At 34.0% G+C, this 24,263-nt stretch overlaps 1 long non-coding RNA gene across 1 annotated transcript in view; it reads left to right on the top strand.

The window, feature by feature from the left end:
* The first annotated feature begins 275 nt into the window (after nucleotides 1–275).
* Nucleotides 276–24,263, top strand: part of LOC140757761 (uncharacterized) — a 63,630-nt gene continuing 39,642 nt past the window's right edge. Inside the window, exon 1 of the long non-coding RNA XR_012104023.1 lies at nucleotides 276–379. This is a non-coding gene — a long non-coding RNA (uncharacterized LOC140757761). The remainder of the gene's footprint in view (nucleotides 380–24,263) is intronic.

The following is a 24,263-nucleotide window of genomic DNA, read 5'->3' as shown; positions in this document are numbered from 1 at the left end:
ACACGTACTTACGAAAGCTATCTTGATTAATAAGCTCCCTTAAGACTTATACGTTGGTTTCTTGTAAGGAACAATAGTTTAGATTAAAACAAGTGAGAGATAATAGAGTGTTAATTGAAGTGTATAATTACTAATCGTACCACCTGTTAAGTGTAGCAAGTTTTCAAGAACAGTAGGGCGGGAAAGTGAGGCACGAGGCGAATGGGCGGGCGCTGCAGTCTCGCTTGCACACAGTGCACCACCCCCTTCGCGAAATGCATTGCAATTGCAGTCCGCGTCGACGTGCCGTCGCAACTGCTCGCCAGCTGCGCTAATCGTACCCGTCGGGCACATTACGCGACCTGTAACAAGTTACCAGGCTACTAGGCTCTTCGAGGAGGTAAGCCGCCCTTACATTTCTATCCCTGGCGCGCTCACACCTATTACGACTTCTTGCTGCCGTCCCTCTCGGCCCCGAACGCAGTTACCACGATTTTCCCTTTTATTACTGGAATGTGGGAAAGCGGGTTTTGGTGTCCCAACTCTCTCTTTCAATTTGTAACCACTTCGTGATCATCGACAGCGGTCTAATGAGAATGAAGTTTAATTTGGGTCCATAAATAATATTGTGCGCATTATTAAGTGTATTTTAACTTGTAGTTATATATTTATAAATCACTGACTTTTTACGTGATTGCTGTAACTGAGGGAATAGGCATAATCCCGGATGTTACGTAAAATTACAGAGAACGCATTTATACGTAATAACAAGTGTATATCATTATTCGTCATAATTCTTGAAATATCTGTTTGATATTTCACTGTAATATTTTTCCGGGTTATTGTATATAATAAATAACTTAATATGGTAAGTAAAAATTTAAGTAATATAATTCAATATTCTTTATTTAACCAAATTTAAAATTAAGTAGTTGTATGTTTTATATCAGAAATTCAGAAAAGAAGAAAAATAAAACCAAAATATGTTGTACGCGTGTCATTTTACCCCGGCGGCAATACATTAATAATTTATTTATTTTGTTAGATACTTCACGATATCGATTATAAATTGTTTCTTCCCAAATTAAGTATAATAAAAAAGAAGAAACATGTGATTAAAAGTCATACCATAAGCTGTAAGAAATTGCAAGGCCAAAATGTGAACTTAATACTGAGATAAAAGTCACAACAGATTTGGCCGACAAATCGTCGGATGTCTTGTCGAGTCAATGCCAAATAGTACCAGGCGAGCAGAAATCAGGAGAGAAGTCTGTTACAGACTTTCGCCTGACGACGGTGCGAAGCGGCCGGGCCCGCCGCCCCACACAGCACCCGCCTACGCACTCACACTCCTAACCAACTGCGGCACACAGACCTAACGAAAATCAGTTTTTCTCTTACCCGTCGATAGTTTAAAATTAAATGTCATTCTGGCTGCGGTTAACACTTAATTCGAACAACGCATAATGTTATTACTTTGCAATTTAATTCATTATATCCTGATGCGATTGTTGTGATCGGTTCAGGTGATAATGAAGGGGCTTTTATTGAAATTGATATGGAAAGCCGATAAAAAAACCTCGTGGGACTTTGCGCTTAAATCTTCGCGCTAATTAATTAATATGGCGATATGATTTAAATAGGATTAATTTGTTGTTCCACTGCTTATATCCTACAATTGATTTAATAATCTATTGGTCATAATTAATTTCTGAAAACATTTGATGATTGCTTAAAACTTTTTATTAGTTTTATATTACACTTTTATACGTATTCCTCGGCTTAATTGAAGTAATGAAAGTAATTAAAATGTCCTCATACTTATACGTGTATATTATTTTATGTTATGATACACTCAATATTAGAAAAACTACTCGGTACAAGGCAGATACGTTTTAAATAAAATTCCTCGAAATTTCATTATCTTTACAGATAAAATGAAGGCTGTAATTCATATGTATTCTAATTAAAACATGAAATTTTACAATATTAAATATAACATTTTATGTTCGTAGAGTCGCTGACTCCCTGTTTCACTATCTTTTGCTAGATAGGTACTTAAAGTTGGTTTTTATTAGATATATGTTTCCTATTAATAAAATAAATAATAAAATTCACGATAAAGTAACGGCTGAGTTATGCGTAAACGAAACCTTATTCTTTATTTATTTTATATGTTTAAATTAAATACATAAAATTTAAATGTTGAAATATTTGTTTCCATCTTGATATTGAATAGCGTTAGCGGAATTAACATTTATTGAAATCAGAAATTCTGGCGCTTAGTAACTGATTCAAATCAAAGTCCTAATTAAGGTATTTTTATAATGAAATACTTATAGGGTACTTTTACTTTATCTCTTTTCCCTAATTAGATGATTCCTAACCCGAGGCTAATCGGATTAATAGATTAAGGATAAAACTTTTTTCGTAAACAAGGGGAAAAATAGCGGAAAATACAATAAAAATGTTTTTAACGTTTTATCAAATTACCGACTTTTCTATGAGAAAATTGGACGTAATGAATCAATAAGAGGTAGGTACAATGAAAATGTTTAAGAACGCAGCCACGTTGCCTGATGCTCCGCACAATTTGGCTCAAGCTCAAGCCAGTCCTATGAAGTTCCATCGAAATTTAGGGAAGTCTTCGAGAGGATTTACTCCGTTTATCTTTTGAAGAATTGCGGATTAACTAAATGTAAGAGACTTTCCAGATAACATTTTCTTCGGCTTATAATTTTTTTATTTTTATTAAGTGTAACTAAAAGTAAAATATTATATTTAACAAACAAAAAATGAAGTATAATACAAAATCAGTTATGTGTTTTTCACGGTAACAAATCACATAAATGTGTAATTATTGTTTTCCATTTATTCGTTCTCCATTCTATAAGACTAATTATGGATATAGCTTATATTTAGACCAGTTGCTCGTAAATAGACGTAAAAAGGACTTAATACGACTTATCGTATCTAAATATTTCTAATCTATAATTTAATACAGAGTTCGTACCTGAATACAAATTTAATAAAATACCGTAAAATATAAACGCGAAAGTTCGTAGTATTCAGTAAACTATTCGTCAAAATCGTCTTACAGCAACTTCCGATAACTTCCTGTAAGAACTGCTATTTGTTTTATCGTTCAAAAACTAATCTCTTTCGGTGCAGGACATTATTTACAGATAAAGAGATATTTTTGTTACTTAGTTGAATTAGGTATTAAGGATTCTAAAAAATAACAAGAAAATTCTAAGTTCTTTAGTTTTCCGGTACCAAATGATAAATAACAAAACTTTTAGTTTCTCGCTTTCCATCTTTCCGTTAGTCTATTTATAGGTTCATCATTTTGTGCTTGGATTAACGCCATTTGATATACTCTATATTCTACAACTGTACTATAAACAACATTTTTTTGCTACCGAATAATAAATGTTCGTCCCGACTACAAAACCCTTTACTCTTCGTACCAACACGCATCTAGTGGCTTTGAAAATATTGACTTGAAAACCAATATACTATACATCCAATATGCTTCGTGTTTCCAATAACCACTTTTTATTTAACAACCCTGTTCGCTAAGCAACGCTACCCTTCTGATACAGTAATGGTTTCCGTCGGGCGGCTAACTATTTCATTCACCACGCACTTAACATTTTAGATCAATCTCGACATTTTTCTGTCGTTAGGCATATTCTATTTACGTCCTATTGATTACGCCTGTTATTTAGGAGGTATAGACATTATTATTTTAGAATGTATGATGAAAAGTGGTCAATTACACAGTGAAAAGTTTTTAAATCCAAAACTTGATAAACTTCTTATATTTTCTGGAACGTGAAATAATAATGATTAAAAAAAACATTATTGATGACATCAGCAATGACAGTTGATTTGGGGGGCCTTCGAATCTCAGGGATGAACTTCTGATTTTGAAAATTACTTTCCTATAAGATATGAATTATCATTTGTCCAAACGATGAAGGAAAACATCGTGAGGAAACCTACATGCTTAAAAGTACTTTAAATAGTTGTATAGGGTTTTGCAGTCTTCCAATCCGCACTTAAACTGCGAAGAAGACTATAGACCGTTCTCACTCTGAGAGAAGGAGAAGATAGGAGTATGAGAGCGACTATTTAAATGAAAGAATGTTCTTTTGTAAGAACTTGATAAGACAAACAGTAGGTATGCATAATTCATTCACGATTCCGTTTGTTTCCTGATTGTAGGGTGGAGGTTCGCTCGCCCTTATATTCTCTGATGGGGTTAGATGCGTAGAGACCAGTGTGGTACGGCTATAACAACACTTTTCTGGTTCGATTCCTGACATAGATATGGACCATAGACCGGAATCAAAATAGAGATCTGTATTTATTAATATAGGTATCTTTTTTCGATTCAGTGTGTACCTACGTATGTGTAACCGTGACAATCGGCACAAGAATTCCAATTATTTTCATTGTTTATTACTTATTGTATGGTTAAAACGCAAATGTTACAGATAAAATGGAGATATTTAAAAGGCGCGTGAAACTAATGCACTAAATGATCACAATAAAAAAACCAGTTCGTTATTTTATCGATACATATATTTTATACAAGTAGTGAAAAAGTTTGACTAGTGCCAAAGCGCTAGTTACTACACCACTTACACAGCTTTTAGTATTGAATGCGAACTATCTCTGCGCTATAGGAACGAGAGTAAAATTCGGTTAACCTGTGGTAACTTTGGTCCTACGCGGCCGTTAGCTACGAGTTACACTCGGCAAACAGCTATCTGATAGAGCTTATTTAAAGTGTATTTTGATAATAAACTAAGTCAATGATTTTTGTTAACATTATACATTTTTTTATAATATTGAAAAAGTAAACGAGTACCTTATGGTACGGCTGCTGCTGCCTGTGGTCATCTGTAGACAATCTCAAATAACACTAGATTCCTGCCTGAGTGCGGTCACAGACAGATTGCTACCCCTTTTTTTTTGTTTACGAGGGGTAAACCTTCAAAAGGTAGTAAAGATCTCCGATGGAACACAACCGGAGTCCTCCGAGCGCGATGCCCCAATCGGGTGTTTACAACGGTATGCGGCCACACACACCGTCGTCCTTCCCGGGGTTACTCGTTGGACGGTTCGAGCTCCCACTCTTGCCGCCCGCAATCCCGGAAGCCCCCTTTTAGTCGCCTCATACGACAGGCAGGGGATACCGTAGCCCTATTCTAGTCCCGAGACTACAAGGACAAGACTGCTACCCCGGGACTTCTTTGAAATGTCACGGTTAAAATTGAAGTAGCAATCGAGTAGTCCATCTGATGGTTATTACCGTCTAAGTGTTGCCGGTGGACTTAGATGGTCACCTCGTATGTAAATCCGAACACTGTCATCATAGTTACTTTACCGTAATACACAAATGTGTTTATGTGCGCCTTCCATACTCTTAACACCAGCAACCCTTTATTCCAGTTCTGGGCCTACGTTAACCGAATGCGGATTGGTAGATTTTTCACGTCTTTCAGAAATATTTTTTACAGAACTCAGGCGTGTAATTTTTATCACGTTTTTCTTTGCCGTTAAAGAAATTTTGATAAATAATTTGTAATACGCACATAACTTTAAAATCCATTCCATATCCAGTATAAAAGACGAGTTTCACACCATTGGGCTGTCAATCCGTCTACATCGGTTTTATATCCAATAATACCTTAAATTTAGCCTATTCTCGTAGCTTATCATTATTATGGATTTAACTCCTCATTAAACGCGTATAACTTCTCACATTTCAAACTCAATTTCCGAACGCCTCAAGGGCCAAAAATGTTGTGCTTTTTGTCAAAGAGCCAAGGATTTCATTTGTTATTGTAATGGCTTGAACACAGCACAGTGCTAAGACAAGAAACAACATAAGGATAATATTCATTCAATCACGAACTCTTTTTATTATTTCATCCAGTCTCATTCAATTTACATAGATTTTAAGGAATTAAATAAAGGAAAAGGATCAAATCGTTTTCCACATAAGTCAATTTCTCAAAAACAATTCTTTTTTTTTTGTTTAATACCTTTTCATGCTTGCGTACCCTTCGTACCCTCAAAATCTGATTTGATTGTAACTTTTCATTAGCGATTATTAACAAGTCTATTCAATTCAATCTTCAGAATCCGATTCATTGAAATCAATAATATTGACCGCTTCGTGTAGAGTCTGAGTTTCATTTAATTGTATTATTAAAGGTAACTCGTTTTTTTTAAATAATTCACTTGTTTATTAAACTAAATTAATTATTTTTCAATTTTCTTATTATAACTTGCTGAGTGTTGAAAGCCTAAGCATATTAGTTATCATAATAAGTACTTCTATGGCAACTAATCGTTCTACATACACCTACATAACGTATATGTATCATTTCTTCTTGATATTTTGAAGTACATACACCTTTTTGTGTAATAAAAGCGATGTCAATTTCTTAAACAATAGGACATGGTTGTATTATACATTATTCCCTCCCTCTCGTATGATATAAAATCAAGACATTCATATCATATACAGGTTGCACAAATAAGAGGGAGTCCATTGTGTTCTTCGGTTCTTTTTCTAATCCCACTTTGTTGTGGACAGACTTTGTTGCGGTAAGTACCTTTATGAATTTTATAGAAGTGACAATGGCATAATACGTCTATCGTTGTCATAACTACATACGTACCTACTTTTATAACAGCACTTCGAAATGAAAATAAATTTCTATTCCATCTCCAACTTAAACCTACACCCCTATGTATATCATATTACAAATCAGATTTGTGTTTATGATATAATAATTTTAAACGTCGTTAAAAGAAGAATGCCGCACAAGGATTCAATTTCTTTCTAGATCCATCATAATTATAACAGTGTCGACATCGTCCACAAAGTTACGGAAAACTTTAATCTACAGCTTTTACAATTGATAAACGCGCTTTCTCTTTTTGTTACAAATATTTATTTTACGTCAATGCATAAATATGACATGATTACTTTATGATAATTTATGTAACATTTCCGTAAATACTATAAAATAATCGCGTACATGAAGTACACATAAATGTTTTAGAATCACCGCAAACATGTGGTTAAACATTTATTTTAATGTTATAAATCTTTCAAATGTGTTTTTGTTCGGCGTAAATTTTGTTATTATTAAATTAAATTGCAAACTTGGTAAAAATATGTCTACTTACACATTTTTACCAAGAATGTAATAAAATAATCTTTTTTTCTCTATGTATACAGAACAGCATCACTCTATAAGAAACAGCTCAAAAATATTTTCAAGTTTTAAGAGAGATAATAAAAATAACATAAGGATTAGTAAATTAAAATAAATATTTTTGTACATATACCCATTATTCTAAATATTTTACTGCACTTAGTAGGTTCCTTCAACAATTGAGGGAAAATACTCTCTGGGAGGAATTTAGTCCGTATGTAATCGGCTTTACTCGCCTCTGGCGTCTCTCCTCCCTCTTCACAAAGGTGATGGACGATCCCTCTGTTCACGATTCTTTCAAAACCAACACGCAGCTGCCATATTCCTATGAAAACATGCAACAATTCCAAATGCATTCAACAACAAGTAAATAACTTTTAAAACGAATTAACTTAATACCGAAATGGCTCACTGATTGGCCTAACTTTTTAAAATAATGAAAGAGTGGATTTTGGCAAATCCTCAAAACTGATTTAATAATACAAAGCTGTAAAGTGAAAATGTCAACCATTGCATGATTTATATGACAACGCAACAAAACACGTTCTCCCTACTCGTCCGTATGATTGTTTCATTAAATCAATTTGTTACAAGTACTATATAAACTGTAAAATTTGTACAATTATAATGAGATCAATCAGTTTCACGCGTTTTGTGGCAAACACTATATGAATGTAATTTAATCCTTAGTTCACTGGAAATAAGGCACAAACTAGGTTTTGAGCTTTAACGGTACATCTGGGGACTACAGTACTAGGAGCTCATAACGGCGCGGCGGCGGACGTCCCTGATCTTACACGCGCCTAATATACATAAACGCAGCAGATGCATAGTTACATTGTACCGGTGAAGGCTGCACTCGTTTACACGGGCACTGGCGCGTAGTTATAGATATGTGCACGACTACGCAGTGGTTTGGAGTCAGAAGCTTTGAGGCTTTACGTAATTTGTTGGTGAATTGGATTGAAGCTCTAGTACTTTAACCATCTAGTTTATAAAATGAAATTCACAATTAGTGCGATCCTCGAGCTGCTCGTCAATCGAGTGATATCTATTGAAAAGCTTATTGATTGCGCTCTACTACGAAGTAATAACAAATCAAACAGTTATCTATTTGCTAATCACGTGGATTATTTTGAAAAGTTTTTATTAAATTATATTGAAAAAGGGAAAACTATGACAATAATATAACGTAGAACAAAAATACTTGACAGTTTTATATTATAACTTAATTATACATACATGTATAATGGAGTTGGAAGGAAACGAACTAACGAAACGAATGAATATTGAATATTTTTATTTTACAACTTGAGTTTTATGTCGAGTAGAAAAGTCAAAATAGCAACTTTTATATTCTTGCTTTTTTTCTCAGTCGGTGTATGCATAGAGTGAGAGCTATTGAAATGATTCTAATTGAATTTTTCCAGTTTTCCCGAGTTACACTTTACATTAATAAAACTCGACATAATCTACTCCTGTGCAGTAATATAATAATTAACTTAAACGGATGGTAAAAATGATTCAAGATAGTAAAAGTTACATTAGTGATATCAACCACTCATCATTAATATAATTTATGATGAATTCTAGCCTTTTAACTATTAGAAACAGACGTCGATTAAATCAGGTCTGTAAATCGAATCGTAGTATAAATCGGATACAGTAACCGAAAGCAATTCTAGCGCGGATGAAGCACTTCAAAACTATTATGAAACACCGGATTTCATTAGGACTCTTCTCACGAAGTAGCGCCGTCGGTTTTGGGCCGACGGCACTCTGATTTAACATTACATCGAGGCGGGTCTGCCAAATACTTTGTCATTGTGCTTGGACTGCCGAAAAAGCCGGACTGAATTTTTACAATCTGACTGCATAATATGACGTAATAAACATAGGGAAAAAATCTCGTGGAACGTACATCAAGTAGGGCTCTTTTTGAATTTATTAATCATTTGGAATTTGTATTTCGACTGACGATTTATTAACGTAAAAAATAAAAAAAACCATCGGTAGTTATTTACTTGAATGCGGTATGAGGGTTTACGTATAAAAATAAATGAGAATAGTAGTTCTTGTTTTCAATCATTAGGTGTTCTGTGTAAAACAAAGCATAGAATTACTTTTTTACAGGCTCTAACTTAATGAGCTACGTAAGAGGAACTTAGTGGAACAACTCTTGGAAGATGATACTATAGAACAGTTTCTATTACTTTAACTAACTTTAAATTTTTCATGTTCAGTTACACATTTGAGTTGATCTTTAATATCACATAGCCTTTACTTTTGACGTGTTGCAACGATAAGAACTTTACACGATTTCGACATTTTCTGGACCATATAAAATATTGTGATGTTCCTCTTTTCCCCATTGAATTTATCATGGCTTACATCAATAATATAATTTTAATAAACACTTATCGTAACAAGAAAAAGAACGATGAAAAGATATTAAAATTGCCAATTACACTCCATTTAATTCCGACTAGCTAGGCCAATTTTGTTTCTTTCCGTCGGCACGATACAACGTAATGAATGTACGGGACAAGTCGATGACATACTCGTAGATACATATGTAGTTAAACGGTGCTGTCTCCGATAGTGTCGTGTGGATCTGTTTTAATTACCATCTGTAAAGCGTAGGTTTCAAGCGGTCTATTGGGTTCGCTGTAATCGTAGTTATTTTCCTTAACCGGCCAGACCAATATTTTAATACCCGACGGCATTACTTTAATGTTTTTTGAGTTTCGTTTACCTTTTAACTAATTAACTATTTATTTTTATAACGTATAAACATATATATCAAGAAACATTTAGGTGCGATATAAACAAAAATGGCATAAATGTTGTGTGTAGTCGTTTAATTAAAATAATATATGAACGACCTGTATGAAATGGCCATTTGTAATTCAAAAATATTTAAACATTTTATAAGGGTTATAATCGTTAATCGATTTTGTTTAATAATTGTCCGACGTGCAGGTATTTTCGCAATGTTTTCTATCACCATATAAGCAAGTAGTTGTGAGTCCTGAATTGTAACTGGTATTCCATCCTCAGAAATTGAGATGCTGAGTTTTCAATCATTAGGCTGTAACTGCCTGTATATAGGTACTAAGATATAGATACTAATAGTAATAACACTTAATAAAGATTTTACCTGCAACTTTCCATGAAGTATTACAACTGATCTAGCAGCGTTGTAATATATTGTGATTGTGCTTTTAGATTATCAAGCGAAGCGACAAGGAAGCCCAAGATCTTTTAATTTAGCTGCTCAAAGTGACTCAGTTACTTCTTGAGAGGCTCTGTGAACTTTGCCTACATTGAAATCAGTTTCAAACAGAATTCTTTCAGAAAATTCTATTATGTTAAAATAAGTGGCAATTTTTCAATGTAAAATTATTTTTTGGATAATTCCTTAACTAACAATTAGTGCAGGTCTAGTATGGAGTTTACAACAGCAAAAATACTTTTGCAAGGGGCTAAATCTAAAAGTATGTACGTATGTATTTCTACTGAACTAGTAGACTTCTAAAAGAGTAGTAGTCGACGTCCAACAATTCCTTTAGGTAGTGCTATTTTATGCATAATGTTATAAATATTTAGGTGTCATCATCAACACTAATTGTCTTTTACATGATTATAAAATAACTATGGGTACATTTAGTTGTTTTCAAACTTGTTGCTATAAAACAATAATATATTTGCATTTTGAAGGTAGGCTCTTTGCGGTTCTTCACTTACGAGTAGCGATAGCTGTTGACATTTTTAAGTAAGAACTAAGAACTCTGCCTTTTGTCCATGGATGATGGCACTCAAAGACCTTTCTTCATCGGTAGTTATCATTTCTTCGACGTTGTCAAAATAAAGAACATTTGATACTTCTATTGTAGTAAATATGTTATCTTTAGGAATATATTTACCTACTAGCAACCCGCCCGCGCTTCGTACGGGGAGAATAGAATAAATGTCTATATTTTTTCGTAGTGGGCTATCAGCTTTTTGAAGGTGGTAGAACCCTTTGTGGTTAGACTCAATCGGCACCACCGCAACATCTATTTCTGCCTAATAACAGCAGTGTTAAGCGCTGCTGTGTTCTGGTTTGGAGGGTGAGGTAAGGGAGACATAGGTACTTTTCCGAGGCGTTTCAGCTTAGTCCTCAGGGATAGCGGCGATTAGTGGCTGACCTCAGGTAGGAATATCTAATCGTATCTGAGGTTACGTATGTCCATGGGCGGGATTTACTATCAGGTGGACTGCATGCTTGTCTATATAAAAAGCTATGTAACTTTGTCACACTTAAGTCAATTTAAATTACTCATCAAACCTTTTTCACGATTCACTTTTTCTATCGGTGAAAACCGCATCCATTTGGTACTCTACTTCTACAATTAAATAGGTATTTCACAACAATAAACATAATATGTTAATTTAAGAAACAATCTATCTAAGAAATGGAATTATGTTTCTTCTGGTTAGTTTCTACTAAATCCACTGAAAATCATATTTTCGTGCGCTCCTCCATTAATTGGTTCCGCAATATGATATAGACCAAAAGTCTACTAAACATAAAGGCTAAATGAAATACATTTATTTAATTTCTATAAAATAGAAATAGTTTATGTTGGAAAGGATTATTAATTATGTCATTATTATTATTATTAATGAATCATTTATTTATTTAATTTTCTACATACATTAACTTATTTAAACTTATTAAAAATATTTCACAACAATATATTCGAAAATAGTAGGAATTCGTTTCGACGGAAGGGCTTTCATATATAGGCCTATTTGCAAATGAGGCGACCAATTCTTTACTTACTCAGGAATGGTTACTAGTCTTTGACAGGCTTCAGGTGAAACCAAGCTCGACTTGGCGGAGGCACTGCCGTGCCTCCTGATCTATTTGGAGTTGGTTTATGGGCGGCAGTGACCACTTTCCAAATATACTGCATCCTCGTTTCCTACTTATAATTAAGAAAAATAGTCGAAACTATCGACTATGTATGGTTACTTTCTATTGCATCGAACAAAAATAACCTATATTGATATCGCGTGCCTCCATATATTAATCCTGCAAAATGTTATACTCGTAGGATCTTCTAAACATTAAGCCCAATTTACATGCTATAGGGAGCAAATTTTATCTACATTAAACGCTTGATATTTTGAAACAATTTATTTTGATAATAATTAATAATTGGTATCTATTAAAACCATTTTAATATGAACTTAATTTTTGTCTTCTTTTTAAATCATAAAACAGTTATTGTGGAGTACGCAACAAATATAGACATATGCCATCGCGGACTTATTTGTAGACTTTTTTAAGGTGTACAACACTATAGCACATTATTTTGATTTATCTTGTACGGTTCAGCCAGCGTTTGCAATGTAAGCTCAAAAAATTGTGTTTATTTACGAAGTCTGTAAAATTATCAGTGTTTTTCTATTATGTTATGCATGTACTATACATACCAACCTTTCTGTTGAATTACTCTGTCTATTGAAAAAAAAACGCATCAAAATCTGATGCGTAGTTTTAAAGATCTAAGCGTACATAGGGACATGGGGACTGTGGAAAGCGACTTAGAAATAGAGGTAATTGCCGTAATGTTACAAATTGATTTAAACATATATTATGGCAGGAAGAGACAAAAGTTTGTCTTTAGTCTACGAAGTTATTGGAACTTCGCTTGATAGGTATGCCGCAGGTATCTTGAAAGTTAAGCTTTCGCTCTCATAACTTACATGTTAATATTAGATATTATGTCGGGAAGCATGCAACCAATTTGTTGATTACACCTAGGGAAATGTGATTATACGGCAGCATTATCAAACCAACTTGCAGTGCGTCAACCATTCTGGAGCGCACAGACACCGATCTTATCGCTGAGAAAGAAGACTTTAGGCATTAGGAATATGATTTATGTCCACATCCATTTTTATGTCCACCATTCTGATGAAGTGTGGATTGGTAGATATCACACATATTTGGGATATATTTCTATTTTATATTTCTAAAGAATGTTGCCACATAATGTTCTCTTTGATATTGAAAGCTAAATGATTATAATGTGCTCACAATTTTGAAAAATCGAAAATACGTGCCTAAGATTCTCACCTCGGATACAACAAATTTATTGACCAAATTTCAAATTACTCCCAATTATTACTGATTACACTATATCTACTTGTAGGATGTTTCTCCTATGTAAAATAGTTTCCTTTATTCACGGATTGATTATCATCATTAATATCGAGAATTATATTTATTAAAAAAAAACAGCTGAAAAATTATCCGGCTATTAGAGCGGGGGCTTCCTAGACTTTTTAATACGTAGATTCATTAAGTTCAGTTCTATTCAGTGATAAACGCTGCATAAAAATCTGCATATTGGCGTAATTTATAATCAGTTAAATGAGCTTATAAGTGCTGCGTTCAATAAAACTAATGAAGTAACTATTTAAGCTCCGGTTTTTACATAACGTAGGTACATAAGTTTAATTCGTGTTAAAATGTCCCAGCTCGGTGTGGAGATTTGCCAACTAGATTTCACAGTATTATATTATCATGAAGCCCTGCATTTGGGTACTAATAAAAATACAAAACAGCTGTTGTAAGCTATAGACATGTAATTAGGTCAAAAAGTATAACATTTTTATTAAGTTGTGTATTTAGCAGGAGAGAAAAAATATAGTCGATTTAATGTCTGTACTAGGGTTGTTGCGAATATCAGCATCAGCATCAGCATCCGCTGATTATCAGCTTTCTTTTAAATATCAGCATCAGCATCCGCATCCGCAACAAAAGATGCTGATATTGAAATTGTAACGTGTTCGTTGAAGGCGGGACCGAGCTTAAATCACGTGGAGTTTTAGCCAATCACAGAAGTTTATAAACACAAGTTGTCATCAAACAATCATTCGATTGTATTGACAACGTAATTTGGTCAGACATCAATAACTTTCGATCATAGTTCAATCAATCAATAACAGAATTTTGTATTCAATTCATAATGCCACATTCAGTGAAAAGTGCAATATAACCAAATATTTCGTTATTGAACAAAGATACGACACAGTGTAGTTTTTGTAAAAAAAATAACTAATAATTGCCGACTTCTGTGTCACTGCAGAGTGGAGGGTAGTGGATGTTGGTTTGGTTCTGAAGTCGGTGCTAAATATATTTCGTTGAGCGCCGGCTTCGGAGATATGTGCTGAGCCAAAATTTGTTTCAGTTGATTTTTGCTTTGTAGTGACATGGAAGTCGATTGTATTTTTTTAATTAATTTTTTTATTCACCTTTTTTAGTGATGACATACTAAAAATCTTACAAATGCACTAGTCGCCCTTACGATTTTTTAAAGTTCCTCTCGATTTCTCTGGTCTGCCATCATCAGACCCTTATTTTCTTATAATGAAACTACTTTGGAATTTTTTTTTTTCCAACAAAATAAAAATCATCCAGTTAGGTTCATAAACGACGAAGTTATCCGAACAAACATAAAAAAGACATATATACGGTAGAATTGAGAAACCGCCTCATTTTGTGAAGTTGGTTAAAAAGACTATTCTCGTAAGGGACGTACAAATACCTCAGTATAAAATATATTTATATTTAGTATTTTTAAATATCAGCATCAGCATCAGCATCAGCTGATCTAGTAAAAACCTGCATCAGCAACAACCCTGGTCTGTACGCACAAAGATTAACGGTTACTGGTTTTATAATCTATTATGAATAATACGGTTGAAATCGGTAGAACCTTATGTGGTTCGACTCCGATGGCACCATCACCACACCTATTTCTGCCTAATAACAGCAGCGTTAAGCGCTACTGTGGTCTGGTTTGAAGGGTGTGGTAAGGGAGACATACCTTTCCCAGGAGTCCTCAGGGGTAGCGGCGCATCTGTGGCCGACCTCGGATAGGAATATTTAATCCTACCTGGGGTAATTACAGATGTTTTGGCAGTAGTCCCTTACCATCAGGTGGACTGCATGCTCGTTTGCTACTCGTATATTACATGCATCATTATATCCATCGTACATGCATTAAATCTAATTTCCATTCACATTTAACGATTACGTGTAAACGTTATAATTTACCACCATAACATCAATCTGCTTTGAAAATAGATTACAGTTTAACGTGTTGTAATTTGTTTTAAACTATTAAAATGGACGTACACAGGAACGTAAAAAGTGTACTGCATAAATAAAACCTCGGAACTGGATATTTTCTCCTTTTTTTGGAGAAACGTATCATCTATTTGGCAGGAGCTTTAGCCACGCTTTATCTCATGTATTTACAGTCTATTTCGGGAAACGTTTTGCCACGCGATACTATTCAAATATTTTTTTATCTTTTTATATATGCCACATTTGTGAAACCCTTTTAAAGGATTACAAGATTTTTAGTGTTGTGGTTAGTATGCATATTTTATATTGGAACGGCTAGAGGTAGATTGAATATTTGTCTATGTTATGACCACGAACTATCTAATCTATCTATCTAATAAATAATCTAGTTGTCTCGAACCCATTACTGTCCCACTATTGAGCATAGGTTTTCTCTCAGAGTGTGAGAGATTTAGGCCATAGCTTACCGCTCCAAAAGCAAATTCGCAGAATTCACACATCAGAACTTTTTTAAAGAAGAAGATGTGTAGATTTGTCGGGATTTCAAATGTTATGCGGATAAGCATATCCGTATATTTGTCCCAAGATTTTAGTTACTTTGTTGGTACAAAAGCATAACATTGTAGTCGTATTAACATTCACATTCCTATTCTTGTTGGATTTTAAGAACTGTTTAAGACATTCATCTACTTATTACTAATATTAACTGCATTACTACTTGAAGTTGTTACGAAAGATTTAATGAATATTATGTGATTATAATAGAAATGGAAACATATTTATTTATATGTCTAAAGTATCATGTAGCTAATTGACACGTATCAACTATAATTTACCTCAATGTAACAGGACAAAGAGACAGTTACGAGAATAATTGACACTTCTATAATAGGTTATGCGACGACGTTATCGATCTTTACAAATTTAAAATTTATAAACCCTTAGTCATACTAAGTTTTGAAGTAAACGTAAAAACATGAGTTTTTACGTTTTTACAAGAATTACTGTTTTTGTATTTCTACGTGCCTCTAGCGGACTGTATCAGAACTGATTGGAAATGTATAGGAAATACGTAAACAAATACAAAAACAGTCATTTTTTTAAAAAAACTCATACCAAGGGTACTGTAAGTGAATATGGGTGAATAATGTCCTTATATGTAAAACTATTTTGTGTTTATAATACACACAATGTAATTAATTAAACAATTTGTTTGATCACGATGCAAATTATGTCCATTTTAGAATTCAGTTACTCGTATACATTGTGTAAATATTGTTTTCATGAAACTTCGATGACAAAAAACGAATACACTTTAAATACTGTACCCTTAGTATGAGTTTTTACGTCTTTACAAAAACGTAACTTACGACTGTTTTGGTATTAGTTTACGTATTTGCCCATACATTTCCAAACAGCGACCCTAGCGGATTGTATCAGAACTGATTGTAAATGTATTGGAATGACGTAAACAAAAACAGTCATTTTTTGTAAAAACTGTCTTTATTGTCTTTGATGCAATAGTGTAATAGTTGCAAAAATCAGCACGTCATCGGTTTGACATCAAAGCTACCAAATGTATCTTTTTATATGATTCTATCGAGCCTTCGATAACATCGCCTCCCAATGTTTATGTACCTGAATGTTACGCCAAATCCATTTACTGCATTTTAAAGTAATTTTACAGCATCCTCTTTTTACAACGAGCGATCGAAGAACAATTTCAACGGAAGTAATTTTACTGTAAAAATGTGGTAGCCTAGTGGTTAAGAAACTCGGCCACTTGATCGAGGGGTCCGGGGTTCAAATCCCAGGCACAGACCACTGACTTTTCAAAAGTATGTGCCTATTAGAAATTATTTATCACTTTGAAAGTGGTAGAACCCTTTGTGGTTGGACTCCGGCGGCACCACCGCCACACCTATTTCTACCTAATAATAGCAGTGTTAGGCGCTGCTGTGCTCCGGTTTGAAGGGTGTGGTAAGGGAGACAGACTTTTCCGAGGCGTTCCAGCTTAGTCCTCAGTTGATTACAGATGTCCATGGGCGGCAGTAGCCACTTACCATCAGGACTGCATGCTCGTCTGCTACTCTTATATTTAAAAAAAAAAACTTGCTTAAACGGTGAAGGAAATGGTAACTGAATACCGTGCCTCTGTTTACTCTTTTTATTATGTACGCATTACTGCCCCACTGAGCTTGGGTTTAGTAAGATTAAGAAGGATTAAGGTCATAGGTACTCCACAACGCTGGTTTGCCAATTGACAGACATCAGACAGACATTTGATAAGATCCTTCCCTAGCTTCCCTCACAATGTTTTTCCAAGCCGTTTAAGTAAGTAAGAATTGAAATTTAACAATGAGTTTTCATAAGTTAGACATTTTTTTTATATTTAATTAGTTTTTATAGATACCTACGTACTTGCATAATACTACAATTTAATATTACGTACGAGAATTTAAATACTAAATTATCTGTGAAAAAAGAGTCTTTAAGCATCTGTAGGTGGAGATTCATCTCGCAAAAATAGAATTTTATTGAATAGTATGTCGCGCCACACAAGCACAAAACCAAACTAGAATAATTTTCAATTCGCTTTAGTCCTGTTCTGTTCGAACCATCGAAAGCAATTAAAAAGAAAAGCAATATTGTAACAGACAAACGCATGAGAGCGTTGAAATGCAAGGGGATGTTACATTTTATTTTTTATTTGTCGCTAAGCTGTGCACCGAAAGCGTAACTGTTATTAAATGATATCTATAACCTTTTTATTTGAAGTTCGCAAAACATCCATCGCGGTAGTACTAGGAAGTAACAGCTTACTACATGTTATGGTTGTAAGGAAATGACCGCTAAAGTTCTCTGATCTTTAAAGATGGTAGAGCTCTTCAAGGGCTAACCTAACTTTTTCTGTCTTCTGGTTTGCAGGGTGTGAAAAGGTCGAGATTAACTCATTTTTTAGCGATAGCAACTATGGCGGATCTAATTTACGACTGTAATCTGAGGCTGATTATGTCTAATTTCGAATATTGTCACTTCCTATCACATGCGCTATATGCTCGTTTGCTAATTGTGTAATATAAAAAATGACCTAGGCTAGGAAGTAGGCCTTTTTTAGAGTTCATGCCAAGTATCCGTGGGTAATATAGTTAACATCAAATCTCATAATTTTTATATGCACTTACACGGAAACATTTTCGTCTATTTGTTTCAATTTTTAATAGAGATTTGAAGGCATTGCCATGTATCCAATCAAGATAAAAATTTGCATTTTCACTAGGGATTTTTATCGGCTGATGCTACAGACCGGAACCGCTGAATATAGTATCTGCTCAATAGCATACAGTGCTTATAAGTACATTAATTGGCCCTTTAAACTGTTGTTGTATTTGTATACATGTATTTAGTATTAAACACAATGTATGTTATAGTTTTATTAAACAATTTATAAGCTTATTTGACGAACCGCGTGGCGGAGCGGTCACCATACCGGTCTGACGCGCAGAGGGTTCCAGATTCAATCCCCGGTCAGACAGATGTCTGAATGATGAATTAAGATATCTGTTCTGGGTCTGGGTGTTTGTGTATTCGTTTTTGTGTGTGTTCATGGCACCGACGGTACACGGAATCCTAATCTAGGGTTGTGAATGTAGAAATTGTTTGTTCAGTATATTTTAATAAAAGCTTAAAACAATTTTATTCAAATATATTTCGAGGCAAGATTAAAAACTTAAAAAGGGAAATAGTATGTATACGTGATGATATTTCACCGTACTCGTACCTACTTACGTGTGTGTAATATTTTTTGTGCTTGCATTAAAAGCCCTCTGTAATTATCGCGCTGTTAAACATTTTCTGAATAAAAAATGTCATTTTATTCAGCAAACATTAAATGAAATGCTTATAGTTTATTAAGTGACAAAGTGACGTAATTTGTTTTATGAATATGTTTTATTGAAGTGTCGTTTATCTATGAAAAATTTAATGAATGTTAAATTAATTCTAGGTATGCACCCGTGACTTTTTATTACCAAAAAGTGTTCATAAAATTCCGTCGGTCCTTATTATGTACAAATATAAAGATGACGTCGTAAGGTACTTTAAGGTCGATATTGTAATAAGGTCATAGTATGACATCAACATTTTGGCAAAGAAACTCAGTTAAGCGAATTGTCGTGCTTTTAATCGTTATTATAATGTAACAATTTTTATAAACATGTCCGTTTCTGTTAAAGGTTAAGGCTTTTCTCGATGGACATGGATTAATACATATTATATAATTATATGGTTTTATATATTAAATAACAATAAAATTTAACGTATAATGTTACTAGCAACATCTTTACAATAATACTATGTAAAATCGTGAGTGTAGCGTTAAATCTTCAGAAGTATATAAAATCCTACCGGATTTTTAGAGGTGTTTAGCACATCTCTTCTAATCAATCCAAAATAAAAGAAAATCTAACGTGTCAAGACAATAAGAGCGTAGTATACGTATACGCGTGTATAGCTATGAGGTATTAATGCTGAACATAACTGTAATATATTATACTAAGTGGTCATTAACGGCGTGAGATTCCAGTGAAAGTCGCGGCAAGTTTGCGAACTTGTGGACTTGTGGCAGCCAGGTTAGGCGGCCGGCAATTGTTTCCAGTTTAATTGCGCATACTTCCTGCCGATTATACAAACTTCTTGATGCTACGCTTTGCACAATCTTCAGATTAGTAAATTCATATCATAGCGAAGACTTCACGAGTTGTTAGTGTTCGGCGCTTCGACCACGATTATTCATAACAGCTTTGACAATATATGTGCATAATTATGTCGTGAATAAATCTTGAATATAAATTATGAAATGTGGGCCTGATATCCGACAATAGGCATTTTCCTTCGCAAAACAGACGTTGATTTAACTTCACGAGACTTTATAATAATTATATATGATTGAAATAAACGAAACTTATTTCTATAAGTGATACCTATCCTTTTAAGAGCATGTTGTAATACATTATTATTTGTTAGTAATTAATTAAAACCCAAGTGAAATGTACAACCCCTTCACAACACCACTGTCTCGTCACTATATTATATTCATATTATAATTCTAACACAGGGATTGTCATCAAATATTGTAGCGCAACCTACACTTATAAGAAACCTAAAATAAACGAATAAACATTTTTATTTTATCGCCGACTTTAAACGTAATTTTCACGATTTAAAACATCGTTTACATTCGGAGATCACGAATGCAGCCACTTGTTAACACGATTTTGGCAGATTAAGTTTAAACGCTCTCAATGGCAGACTAAATTTAAATGATTGGGCGGATTTTGATCAGCGAGGTAGCATTAACAAGTTGACGCGCCATTCGAAAAGCATTTTTATAAAACGAAATTCTTTTAGGCAAATTACAAAATGAAGTCGTTTGACTAAAAGATTGGTTGATTGATGTAAATGTTTAATAAACTATCAAAAATGGTCATGAAGTTCAAAACAAAACGAATGATAGGTGTTGATTAGTATACCTGCGTAGAATAGACTATGTTAATCAGTAACAAAAATACTGTACTTACTAACCGTAATAACTATTGAATATTAAGAAAAAATATGCTTGCGAATTTGCTAGCCAATATTTTGTCTTAAACCAATAAAGAAATCATTCCACTAGTCAACTGACCAACTTGCTGGGGATTGGATTTTTACATCTTTAACAACAATATAGAATCCCCTCGCGAGCGTAGGGTTTCTCGCGATGTTTTTCTCCACCGTTAAGTATCATTTTATTGATAGATAATTACAATAATTTCTAAAAAACATCGATCTATGCCAGGGATGTGAGTCACGGACACTCAACGAGAGGCTGACATTGATAGCACTTGAACAGTACCTACTCTTCGTGTCCCGAATCGGCATACAAAAATGGTAGCCGGTTATTTTCATGACCTGGATTTTTACAATCCATACTAAAGATATAATTTACTTCAATCCACCATCATCATCAATTTTATCAATATTGTATAAGAGGTTATTTTAAATAAATATTAATCATTCCTTGTTCTGTAGTGGATATTGACTTCCAGCCACGCTTAAAGCTATTGTCAAGACTACTTTACAATAATCGTCAGTAGCCATCTCATCTTTACTTAGAATCTTATTCTTATATTGCTAGTACTCGTGGCTTCATTTATATAATTTTTATTATTTTACTTTTCTTATTACTTATCAGACTTACAAGAAGAAAAATGAATGTGTGTATTTCATAAAACTACATTATTTATCTATTTCCACGATTACGGTAATTAACAAGTAATTAATTAAAAAAATCAAAAACCCGACTGCACCAAAAAGGCTGAAGTAGAATTTCCAAAAGCAGTGAAATAGGCATTTCATTATTTTTATCCAGAAAGCCAAATACAAAGTTTCATAGTAGGTGTCCGCTTCAAAAACAAAAGATTTTCAAACAATATTATCCTATTTTATCCTCGTAGTGCTCATTTACGCTATATAAAGAACCTATGTGTAACATTCCAGCACGCTTAAGTTCAGCGGTTTCCCTTTGCGTTGATCTCCGGCACAGCATCTCACTCATTTAGTCAGACAGTCATTTCGATGTGTATATACGAGTATATATGTACTAACGGACCCGGCAAACGTTTTGTTGCCATATAAATAAAAAAATGTTAAGGGTGAACAACCCTTATCACTTAGGGGTAAATAAAAAATAGATAGTGGCCGATTCTCAGACCTACTGAATATGTATATAAAATTTGGTGAAAATCGGTGAAGCCGTTTCGGAGGAGTACGGTAACAAACACGAGACTTTTTATATAAGATAAGTATATTATACAATGTTTGTGTAATCTCCTCTTAATTTCCTTTTTTTGACATCCTACTCGATAGTTTAGGTTAACTTATTTTAAAACGTGTTACTATTTCGCGAAAAAAATCCACCATTTACGGTCTATAAAATATATAACTTCAGTAATTCATTGTTTCGGTCATTATTTTACCTCGTTAGAGGTAGAATTTCATTATTGTTATCCAACAAGCCTGATACAAAAGTTCATAGTGTTTGCTTCAAAATTGACGGTTGTTCAAATGAACTTTTAACCCTTATTTTACCGTCTACGGGGTTGATTTTTCGGAAGGGGATTTAAGGTGGTAGAACCTTTTGTGGTTCGACTCCGGCGGCACCACCGCCACACCTATTTCTACCTAATAACAGCAGTGTTAAGCGCTGCTGTGTTCCGGTTTGAAGGGTGTGGTAAGGGAGACAGACTTTTCCGAGGCGTTCCAGCTTAGTCCTCAGGGGTAGCGGCGCATCTGTGGCCGACCTCAGGTAGGAATATCTAATCCTATCTGGGGTTTATTACAGATGTCCATGGGCGGCAGTAGCCACTTACCACCAGGTGGACTGCATGCTCGTCTGCTACTCTTATACTATAAAAAAAAAAAAAAATAAATAAATGCGTCTTTGTTCCTATCTAGAAAGGCAAATACAAAATTTTATAGTAGTTGCTTCAAAATTAAAGGATTTCAAAAAAACTGTTTTCCCCTATTTTACCATCTTAAGGGTAGAATTTCCAAAATGCCTTTCTTAGTACTTATTCACGCTATATAGAGAACCTTTGTGCAAAATTTCAGAACTGTAAGGTCCTTGGTTTAGGCTGTACGGTGATTTCTGAAAAATGAAAAAGTTATTTAGTTCGTCAGTCAATCAGTCACGTTGCTGTTTTATATATAAACAAATATGTTTTTATAATCTCCGTTTAATTTCCTTTCATTTGATACCCTACTCGATAGGTTCGGTTAACTTTTTTTTTTAAATGTGTTACTATTTCGCGCCAAAAATCCGCCATTTTGATTTTTTTTTACTTACACCTATCTAAGGACACTCGGGTCATTGGGACAAATATAATGACACCTTAACTGTTGAAATTCATCCAGCCGTTTATTAGATCCGATCAAATAAAGAAAGACAAACATACAAGATACGCGCGAAAAACATAACCCTTCCTTGGCAGTCGGGTAAAAATGTAAGCAACAAAAGTACTATATATTTGAAAAAAAAATCTAGTACTTAGGTATATCGTCTTACTTCTCTATTGTCATATGCTTTGCAGCCGGTTATTCTATACATACATATATAATTAAGGGGCTGGTTTTTAATAAATAGATTAACTTGATTACATATTACAACAATAGCTTACCTGTGGTCCCTGTAAAAGAACATGAAAACATTTTCATTGTCTCCAACAACAACGTAAAATATAATACCTGTTATGCTGTACAGAAACCATTGTCTTCGTGATCCAAATGTCTTTAAGTATTTTAGAGCTTTTCTTTACATCACACCAAGAACACTTATTAGATGAGATATGAATAAAGTAAGAATGCCAAATAATAAGTATTTAATGTATTCATGTGATGCAAGTAAACGCCATTTTCTTTTAAGCTGTCTTCCTTAAATGTAATGGTTATTAAGATATATAATGCCTACTTAGGTATTTTCTTTAAGAACTAATAAATATTAATAATACAAAAGTTTTAGTATGTCAATGTCTATTAAGGCATAGCTTTGTTAATCCAATATAAAATATAATAGGATTAGAGTGAAACATATTATTTTATCCTGAAGTAATTCTACAATTCTTGAGGTACAGTGCCCGTATATTTGCATAAATTACTGAAACTCGTTTCTCTGTCGTAGCTAGATTTTACAAAACTTAAAATAGACACCGAACATTTTTCGCAAAAAGCCTGGACCTATCTCTATTTAAAGGTCATATGGTTGCGTCGCGACGCGAGTGGCGTAACCTTTTAAAACTCGCTACTGGAGCTATGATCGGAATGCTTGTAACTGAATGTGACAGAATTTGAAACTC

The sequence above is a fragment of the Epargyreus clarus genome, unplaced genomic scaffold (assembly GCF_041222505.1).
Source record: "Epargyreus clarus isolate Ecla_fem2 unplaced genomic scaffold, WU_Ecla_fem_2.2 ptg000005l, whole genome shotgun sequence".
Classification (NCBI taxonomy): Eukaryota; Metazoa; Arthropoda; class Insecta; order Lepidoptera; family Hesperiidae; genus Epargyreus; species Epargyreus clarus.
The sequence above is the reverse complement of the archived record's forward strand: the minus strand, read 5'-3'. Positions and strand labels throughout refer to the sequence as shown.